The following is a 10409-nucleotide window of genomic DNA, read 5'->3' on the forward strand; positions in this document are numbered from 1 at the left end:
CCCAAATGAGAGAAAGATGGCCCACACTTGAGGATGGTGGTGTTATGTGTACGGCCAACTCAAAAAGAGAAAGAGAGGCCCACACTTGAGAAGAGTGTCGAAGTATAAATAATTAGATAACACCAACTCTAACAGGTTTGGCCCTGTTCGTTTAAGATTATGACAACCAATTGTGAGTGCCAAACCGAATATTGGACTCAAAATTATGTTTAAAATTGAGTCCATTAATTAGTTCAGCACTCCCAATCAGTTGTCATAATCTTAAATGAACAGGACCTTAAGCTTTTGGAGTAATTGATAGTTTCACAGTAAGGCTCAACCAAACAAGGAATACCAACAGCTAGTTTCAAAATATTAACAGACAAGAGGCCATCTAGCAATTTTGATAACTCAAGCAATTGCTAAAGAAAAAGAAAATGCTACTAAAGCTCCGGACTAATCTAATTCCTGTCCTTGATTACATTCTCTACCATATGAAAAGCAAATATAATTGAAATAAACTACTAATAAACATGCTTCTACTTCTGCTATTTGGAGACAGTGACTTCATCTTGCCCCCTTAGAGAATGAATTTTTAAATATGATAGAGATTTAAATATCAAATCTCACTATCGTTTGAAGGAAGTGAATGGAGGCACAAAAAGTCCCATGGCAACTAATCCCATGACATAACCAATAAGCCCACTTCTCTTGGAAAAAGACCATTCCTTTCCATTAAAAGACCTCTCCTTTCTCTTGTCTTGGACATGAAAACAACAGAAAGCTACAGAATTCCAAACACAAACTAGTAATTCAATTTTCTTTGTTCTGTTTCAGTTACTGTTGCTAAATTTTTTGATAAACAAGTATACCCAGTTGGGCAAATTGTAAGCTTTTGTGGAACAGAAGACAATGAAATTTCTCCCTTTTAACAGTAGCCAAAATGGAATGTCACAACATCAACAGTAGAAACAAAATCCAAAAAGATAAACAAGAGCTCGGAGAACCGTCCAAAACATAATTGGAAAGAAAAAAAGAGCCATGGAAAGAAAAACCTGGTGTCACAGATTTTTTTTTTCTTCCTATGGCAAAATACCATTGGAGTCAGTAACCGAAATCAATCACTTCTTCATTCCAATCTGTCTGCAAATGCTCCTTCTCCACAAAGAAAGAGAATTCTGATAAATCAACAGAGAGATATCAGAAGGATTGAATTCAAGACAGACTAATAGTATAATTTGGAAATGGGTGTTAGTGAATACTGATCATAAGGATTGAATTCAAGCAAGAGTAATATTAGAATTTGAAAATGGGTGTCACTGATCATACCTGGTAGAGTGAAGATTTGGGTTTTTTTTACTTCAACGGCGAGGATCAGAGGACGAGGCCGACGATTTATGGCCGGCGACGTCGTGCTCTTCTTCACCTTGAATTCGTGCGGGGATTTGGAAGCCGGAGAAACTCCCGGCGGAGGCATATCCGAAGCCAGATAAGGACGCAGGCGTCTGGTGATCGGAAATCTCCGCCGGCGGGTCCGGCCAAGCACGAAAGGAAGGTGTGTTACTGGACTGAAGGGGTCCCCTCTGTGAAAATAACTGGTTCTGCGCCGGAGGAGAATTGAAGGTGAATCCTCCAGCGGAATCCGAAGCATTCCAAGCAACCATTCTCTGAAACTGACCAATATCTGACTGTTGTTGATAATGCTGATGATCAGCGTAGAATGTGGGGCCGGAGAAAAGGGTTTGGTCGTGGGAAGGTGGGTGGTGAGGGAGGAAGATTGGGTCTTGGAATGAGTGAAGAGAGAGACGAAGATCTTGGGTTCTAGATGGAGGAGTCTTGGAAGAAGGAATAGGACTAAATTTTCTCTTAGAATCATAAGCCAACGTGTTCTCAAAACTGTCCTGTAGACCATAGGGTGCAAGAACCGTATCAATAGAAGCAGAGGATGCTAAAGGGAGTAATAAGGTTGTAGGATTGTTCTGAAAACCGAAGGCGAAAGCCCCCGGTTCGGTCTGGACCGGATTCTTGCTCGAAACGGGGGCGATTTCAGAATGTGCATCTTTTATAGGGTTAGAAGAAGTAGGTTCCCAAGCGGGGAGCTCGGCCAGTTCATCAATGGCGGATTTGGCCTTCTTGATGAGCCAATCAACGGCTTTGCTCGGCCGATCGTATCCGAGCCGGTCCTGAACATCGTAGAATTGGATAGCGGTATGGGCCGAGAGTCGGACCCTCCGGTCTCTCGGACCCTTGGCTGTACAGACCTTACTGTGACGGTCTTTTCGGCCCATGGATCTGACAATGTGGCCTCCTTCCACTTGTACTATCTCCCCTCGCCCTATTGTTGTTTTCTTCACACCCATGTTTTGATTCTCCCCCATCCTTTTAAATCGCGCATATTGAAACCCTAGTTCTTCTTCTTCTTCTTCTTTGCTTCTTTCTTGGCTTACTTTTAGAATCGGATTCGGATCCGGACGCTTGTTCCTCTTTTCCTCTTCCAGCTTTCGATTTCTTATACTTTCTCTTACTCTGTTTCCTCTTTCCACACCTCTGATACCCTAAAGGCCTTGCCATCAACCACCTCAATTTCCATTACCAAAATATTAAACAGATAAATTACCCTTTTCCCTATCCCATCTAATATAGGGATAACATGTTCTCTCTCTTTCTCTCTCTCTGCAAATCTGTAATACGGTAAAACCCAGTTCTTTTACAAGCAAAGCAGAGAGCTACCTAAATTCTTCAAATTTGAAAAGGGGCTTTTACTGAAAACTCTGAATCCGACCCTCTTCCGCTTCACATTTTAGAAACATGAAGAAAGCGAGAGAAGGATAAAATCCAAACAAAAAAACCAAGAGGAGAATAGCAGAGATAGCATCAAATAAAGAAGACAAAAGAAGAATAACAAAGTAAAAGAAAGAGAAGAGTCCCAAGGAGGTAGTCCCAAGGAGTTCCGTCTCGGCCTATCAGAGCCGTTGATTCCTCTGCACGGTGTGGCAGAATCGGGCCACAACTCAGAACCACTCTCCCTCCGAAAACCCCATATTCTCTCTCTCTCTCTCTCTCTCTCTCTCTCTCTCTATATATATATATATATATATATATATATATATATATATATATATATATATATGAGAAAACGGTTCCTACACATATGTGTAGAGAGTTTTCTACACACTAGCTTAAAATACAGTGGGGGCCCACAATGTTTGGGTGATCCAAGCCATCCATTTTAAAGGCCCTCACATAGATAGGGTGTCTACAAAAAATCAGATGCATAGGATCATCCCAACCCTACGATTTGTGGAGGTAAAATGGATGTCTTTAAACCTTCACAAATTAGTCCATTTTTTGCCTCCACAATTCGAATGGTTAGGATGATCCTATGGATCTGATTTTTTATGGACACCCTATCTATGTGAGGGCCTTAAAAATGAATGGTTTGGATCACCCAAATAATGTGGCCCCCACTGTATTTTAAGCTAGTGTGTAGAGAACTCTCTACACATATGTGTAGGAACCGTTTTCTCATATATATATATATATATATATATATATGAGAAAACGGTTCCTACACATATGTGTAGAGAGTTCTCTACACACTAGCTAAAAATACAGTGGAGGCGCACATTCTTTGGGTGATCCAAGCCATCCATTTTAAAGGCCCTCACATAGATAGGGTGTCTACAAAAAATCAGATCCATAGGATCATCCCAACCCTACGATTTGTTGAGGTAAAATGGATGTCTTTAAACCTTCACAAATTAGTCCATTTTTTGCCTCAACAGTTCGAATGGTTAGGATGATCCTATGGATCTGATTTTTTGTGGACACCCTATCTATGTGAGGGCCTTAAAAATTAATGGTTTGGATCACCCAAATAATGTGGCCCCCACTGTATTTTAAGCTAGTGTGTAGATAACTTATCTACACATATGTGTAGGAACCGTTTTCTCTATATATATATATATATATATATATATATATATATGTTCGAGACGAGCTTATTTTTTCTTCTTAAGATCCTAACACGAACGCATAAAAACAGAGGCTCGTTTCTACGCCACTGTAACGACTCTCTCTCTCTCTCTCTCCCTCGTTAGATCCCTAGCCCGTAGATAGCGACTCCTTTACAGCTTTTGGTTTTTTCTCTGCTTCTTGTATTGCTTTTTGAAAAGAAACGACATCAGCTCTTTCCTTGTTGCCAAATTAACCCTATCTATCTCTCTCTGTCTCTCTCTCTGCAAAAAACCAACCGACCTTTTTGCATGCTGTTTTTTTCTTTTTAATTAAACACTAGCTCCTTGACTCTTATTACATTACTAATATATCACCCAGTTATTTTAATTTTAACCACCCATCTCTTTTAAATTAGGCACACTCATGATTTTAGCACGATCCTGATCGTTCATTAACAGCTATTAACTTATGATAAATTAGTTTATTCTCACACTTCCAGCCAGTCCTCGTTTAACTTGAATTTAGATCCATTTTTGGTATGGGTGCCTATAGATCCACTTTGGATTGGGTCCACTTATGTCTTGTTCACAATCTATTCAAATTTGTTATCGGTCGGATTGGATTGAGAGTGTTCTAAGTCACAATCCATTTCAAATTGGACAGTCCATGGAAATCTCATTATAGGTCCTACTTGCATCATACATAGTTAAAAATTTTAGAAGAAAATGAGGTGAAATTCCCTCGGCAAAGATCCCGTAACTTGCATGCTGCTCCCGTGTGGATGGGCGAAATTGTCCACGTTGCTTCTGCGTGGAGGGGAGATTTTTTGGGGTTCCACCCAAAAGCAAAGATCCCATATGGGAAGAGTGAAGAGGTTTGGATAGGCTTATAAGGGCCTCGGCACCCCTCCTTTCAATGGCTAGCTTTTAAGGGTAAGTTCTACCCCGGTCGTAACAACACCTCTAATCATTTGTCATGAGCTACCCTATATAAAAACTTATCATAATATCATGTGCCTTCCTTTATACTTTTCTTTAGTTCTTCTTTCTTTGGTTTTCGTAGTTTCTGGGTTGGTAACTTGGTATAACTTACAATAATGATTTGTACAAATAAATAAATTTTATAAGGGAAGTGATATATTCGCCCTGTTTTCTACTTGGGACAGACCCTTTAGTGTAAAAGAGTAGTCATAGATAGACTTGAGCGGGCTGTCCCAAGTTTAAAAAAAAAGGGCTGAATATATAATTTCCCAATTTATCAATAAACAAAGGACAATGATATCTGCACTTCCTAATTTTTATAGTACCATACTAAACTTTATATACTTTACAGAACACCTTTTCAATTGTCTGCTGATAGTGTAAGAAATTATTGAATCCTTTGCTGATAAGAAAAGGGAAATGATTATGATAGTGGCACACTGGCACTGGTTTTTTTTTTTTTTTTTTCTTTTATACTTTTTTGATTAATTGTTAAAGGTCATTCAAAAGGCTATGAAAAGCCTATTAGAAAAAACACTTAAAAAAATGAGGGGTGCCATTATCCAATCAGGGAAGTACGGATAAAAATACTTTAACAAAATGAGGGACGTCATTGTCAAAACAAAGGAAATACGAATATTATTTCCCTAAAAAATGTTTAAAATGTGTTGAAGTAATTGGAGTAATTGGTTGTTTCACATGGCAAGAGTCATTGCCTTAGGATAGGTCCTCGGTTCCTCAGTTCGAAACCCAGCAACTCCTTAATATTAAAAATCCACGAGTATGAACTCAAAAGAGGGGTCACACGTGCCACGTGTACGGCCAACCCGAAAAACATTGGGGCCACATGTGAGGGGGAGTGTTGAAAGATAAATGATTAAAAAACATCAACTCTTAAGTCTTTTTTTTTTTTTTTTGCTCGGTAATTTGGGGTTAGGCAGACCCCCACCAGCTATATTAATTAAAACAAAATTACAATCTTTGATAAGCCATGCCGGAGAAATCTTCCGATACAATGTTTAAAAGCTCATCAGGAGCTAAACAAAGAGGGATTGGGTCCCCTTTACAAATACAGTTTGGTTTAGATAGGAAGTCAGCAGCTCTGTTGCCCTCTCTCCAAATGTGAGTTAGAGTCCAGCGGTCAAGAGAATTGAGGATGGTTCTGAGTTTTTCAAGGGAAGGGATTTTCCTCCAAGGACAAGGCCACAGGCGATGAATAACCATGACTGCAAGGAGAGAGTCAGATTCAATCCAAAGATTCTTAACAGGAAGTTGGCAGGCAAGGATGACTCCATGAAGAATAGCTTCAAATTCTAATTCCTGAATTGGGAGAGGCTCACAGTTTACAGAGAAGAAAGATAGAATGGTCCCCAAGTGGTCCCGGAGAAGGCCACCAACCGAGGCAGAGCCACAAACAAGGGAGGCATCAGAATTCAACTTAACTTCAGATTCAGAGGGGGGCACCCAGTGACAGAACTTAGCTTCTGGGGTTTTGCTGACCAGAGGGAGATTGAAAATTTTCGCAATTTTGCAATTTTCTTCAGAGGTTTCGTCTTTCAGATTTAGAGAGAGAATACGAGACCTCGAAGTGCTGATAATTCTGCTAAGAAGGATCCTTTTGTGAGTTTTTTTGTTTTCAAAGAGTCTCGCATTTCTTTCTAGCCAGATTAGGTAGATAGAAGCCGTGAGAAGAATTCGGGTTAGAGAATATGTCTGCCCCTTCTTCTTGAATTTATTCCTGATCCAGCTTTCCTCATCAGAGAGCGATTTCTTTTGCTTCTTCCTAACAGAGATGCAGCGAAGAATCCAACGCCAAATCCAGGCCGAATAAGAACAGTTGAAGAAAAGGTGGTTGGTACTTTCCGGAGCAGAATAGCAGAGGAGGCATGAATGGTCTTGGTTGGGACCGAGGAAATGGAGTTTATCTCTTGTGCAAAGTTTATCTTGCATTGCTTGCCAAGAGGTGATGCTGAATTTCGGGGTGTGCCCTGCAAACCAAATGGTCGAAGTCCAAGGGGGTTTAGGATTAATAGTCCTGATGGAATTCCAGGCACTCTCAAGCCTGAAATGACCATCAGATTCTGGCTTCCATATCGGATAGGTCAAGACAGATTCAGAGAAGAGACCAGAATCAATGACTTTCTTAAGATCAAGGAGATGCGGATGCACATGAATCATGTCCCACCACCCTTGAGATTTAGCGTTGTCAATGGTAGCCTTCAGAGGGATGAAATTAATGATAGAGCCAAATGAAGACTGGGAGACGAGGGGTCCCTTCGGATGCCATGGATCCGTCCAAAATTTGAGAGGAGCCCGGGATCCAACAATGTAGCATACGTGCTTGGAAGCAAAGTCTCGAGCATTCAAGATACTCCTAGCTGCCCAAGAAGGAGAAGCAGGCATAGGGAGGCTCCAGAAACTTCGACCTCTTATGTATTTCCGATCAAACCATTTAACCCAGGGAGAATCTTTCAAGGATAAGATGCGCCACAGTTGCTTAATCTGGGAAGCTAAGTTCAAATCAGCCAATTTTCTAATCTCTAATCCACCTTCAGATTTGGGGCTGCAAATTGTGTTCCAAGACACTGGATGGTAAGTTTTCTCAAGCTTGGAACCAGACCAGATAAAGTCCCTGAGGATTTTCTCTATTTTGTTGAGAGTTTCTTTGGGGATATGAAAGGCGGCAGACCAGTAGACTTGATAAGTGGAGAGGACAGACTTGACCAACTCAACTCTTCCAGCTCTAGAAAGAAGACGAGTGGACCAAGAGGAGATCCTTTGCCTTATTTTGTCAATGATGGGCTGACAATCCCGAGAGGAGAGCCTGGAAGTAATTAGAGGTAAGCCCAGGTATTTGATGGGAAACTTCCCTTCTTCAATCTTGAGGGTGTTGCAAAGAACTCTCTTGGTACTGTTTTGGATACCTGCAAAAAAAACTTCACTTTTGTTGGGGTTAAATTCTAAGCCAGAGCATAATTTGAATGAAGCGAGGCAATTAATGATCCCAGCAGCAGAAGTTGAGTTTGGGTTTGCATAGATCATAACATCGTCAGCAAAAAGAGTATGGCTGATAGTGAGGTCTCCTTTGGAGAAGGGGGAAGAAATAAGGCCCTGGGCATGGAAGGAGGAAAGGAGACAGGAGAACATCTCCATAACAAAACTAAAGAGCAAGGGGGAAAGAGGATCTCCTTGCCTAAGACCATTGGAAGATCTGAAGAAGCCCCGAGGGGAGCCGTTTACAAGGACCGAAAAGGAGGGAGAAGAAATACATTCATGAACCCATTTGCACCAGATCTCAGGGAAGCCTATTTTGCTCATGAAAGTGAGCAAGGAAGAACGATTAACACTATCGAAGGCTTTTTTGAGATCCATTTTAATGCACATGGCTTTTTCCTATGAAAATTATGGCAAAGATCATGGGCAATGAGAATATTGTCTTGAATGCTCCTTCCTTTGATAAATGCAGATTGAAAGGGACTAATGAGCTTATGCAAGATGGGTTTGAGTCTATTTGCCATCAGCTTGGTAATGACTTTATACAGGAAATTGCAGAGGGATATTGGCCGATATTTCTCAGGAGAGCTAGCATCAGGAGATTTGGGTAGCAGAGAAATAAAAGTTGCATTAAGCTGGGGGAGAATCTTGCCTTTATGGAAGAAGAATTGGATAGCCTTAACAACATCCGGGCCGATCAAGTACCAGAAAGCTTGAAAGAAGCGGCCATTGAAACCATCAGGACCCGGGGACTTATTTCCATCAGAGTTTTTAATGACATTCCAAATGTCTGCAGCAGAAAAAATTTTTGTTAGCTGCAAGGAGTCTTCTTCAGAGAGGAATCTGGAAGGAGTAGGAATGGTGCTGGGATGAGATGGAAGGTCAGAATCTGCCTTGTTGAGGAGGGATTTGAAGTAGGCAACCATCGTATCAGCAATCTCATCAGGGTTGGTAGAGATGGATCCATCGGCAGTGACAGTTCCTTGGATGGAATTCTGATTTTTTCTGGCTTTCATAGCAGTATGGAAGAATGCAGTGTTGGAATCACCCAGATTCAACCACTGAATTCTAGATTTCTGTCTGAAGAAGGCCTCTTCCTGATTAGCAGACTTGACATATGAATCCTTAATGCGATGTTCTTCTTCTCTTAAAGCTTGGTCGAGAGGGGATATAGCAATCTGAGCTTGAATAGCCTCAAGTTGATGCCTTTTCCGAGGGGCTTCAATGTCAATTCTGCCAAACACATCACGGTTCCAAATTTTAAGACAATCTTTCACTTCTTTGAGCTTTTGGATAACAACGAAAAGAGGGGAGCCTTTAATCTTCTTACTCCAGGCTCTTTCCACTACTTCGAAAACTGAGAGATCATCGAGCCACATAGAAAAAAACTTGAACGGGATTTTGGGAATGTGGGATGATTGGGTAAACTGAATTATGATTGGGGTGTGGTCTGACAGCCCAGGTAAGAGATAAGAAGCAAAAGAAGAGGGATATTGGAAGAGCCATTCTTCATTTACAAGGGCTCTATCAAGCCTTCTGCATTTCCAGTTATCGTCATTCGACCGGTTGTTCCAAGATAGTGTTTGGCCAAAAGATCTAAGATCTGCGACAGAATTGCAATCGATCCAGGAGTTGAAGTCTTCCAAATCACGAGCAGAAGGGCCAGTACCCCCAAGAAATTCATGGGCGTACCTGATGATGTTAAAATCTCCTAAAACAATCCAGGGAAGAGCAGAGTGAGAGGCAATAAGGGAAAGTTGGCTCCATAGAGTTCTCCTTCCAATACCTCTGTTAAGGGCATAGACAGAGGTCACAAGAAGGGAGGTATTGGTTTGAAGGAAACGAACCTCACAATGCATTAGCTGCTCAGCTTCTTGGATGATTCTGACATGAACCAAATTGGGGTTCCAAATGATCCATATCCTACCTTGATCAGAATAATTATAATTGGCTCGGTGGTTCCAACCGTTGCAAATCTCTGCCATATATTTAGAGACTTTTTCTTAGTATCAGAGGGATTTGGAATATCAGAGGGCTGGGAACCAAAAACAAGAGAAAAGAAATAAGTGTCCTCATCCGAAAAGAAAGCCTCCCATTTCTTAGTATCCTTGAAACTCATGCCCCCATTCAACTCTTAAGTCTTAACAGCTTAAGATTGATTAACCTTTTAGAGTAATGGTTTTGTTTCACGAGATGAAGAGAGAAGTGTCGTTATTAAAACAAGAGAGTGCGGGTATCACTTCCATGTGTTTTCGTAAAGGGTGGCATGGTAATTTTCTCTAGACAATGAGCCCATTTTTGTGAAGCTACCCTCGGCGTGCAATGGTGTGGTGCCCCATGAGTCGGTCAGTTAATGTTACGGAAAACGACGTGACGCGCTTTGAGATCATGCGGAATGACGATAATGCCCCTTCTACGGTTCTACCTCCTACGTTCTTCGTTTGTACAGGCTGGAATGACTGCCAGCTCCAAAATGCTTAAAACTCACATGATTGACAA

At 41.1% G+C, this 10409-nt stretch overlaps 1 pseudogene across 1 annotated transcript; it reads right to left on the minus strand.

Moving 5' to 3' along the window:
• Positions 1 to 872: 872 nt before the first annotated feature.
• Positions 873 to 3038, minus strand: LOC143891573 (transcription factor TCP4 pseudogene; annotated as a pseudogene). The gene is made up of 2 exons (XR_013255405.1): positions 1309 to 3038; positions 873 to 1157 (listed from the first exon to the last, which is right to left on the minus strand). The product of XR_013255405.1 is annotated as a transcription factor TCP4 pseudogene (transcript).
• Between the last annotated feature and the right edge of the window lie 7371 nt (positions 3039 to 10409).

This window comes from Tasmannia lanceolata, unplaced genomic scaffold (assembly GCF_043159265.1).
Source record: "Tasmannia lanceolata isolate RefF3 unplaced genomic scaffold, GAP_Taslan_0.1 ptg000015l, whole genome shotgun sequence".
NCBI lineage: Eukaryota > Viridiplantae > Streptophyta > Magnoliopsida > Canellales > Winteraceae > Tasmannia > Tasmannia lanceolata.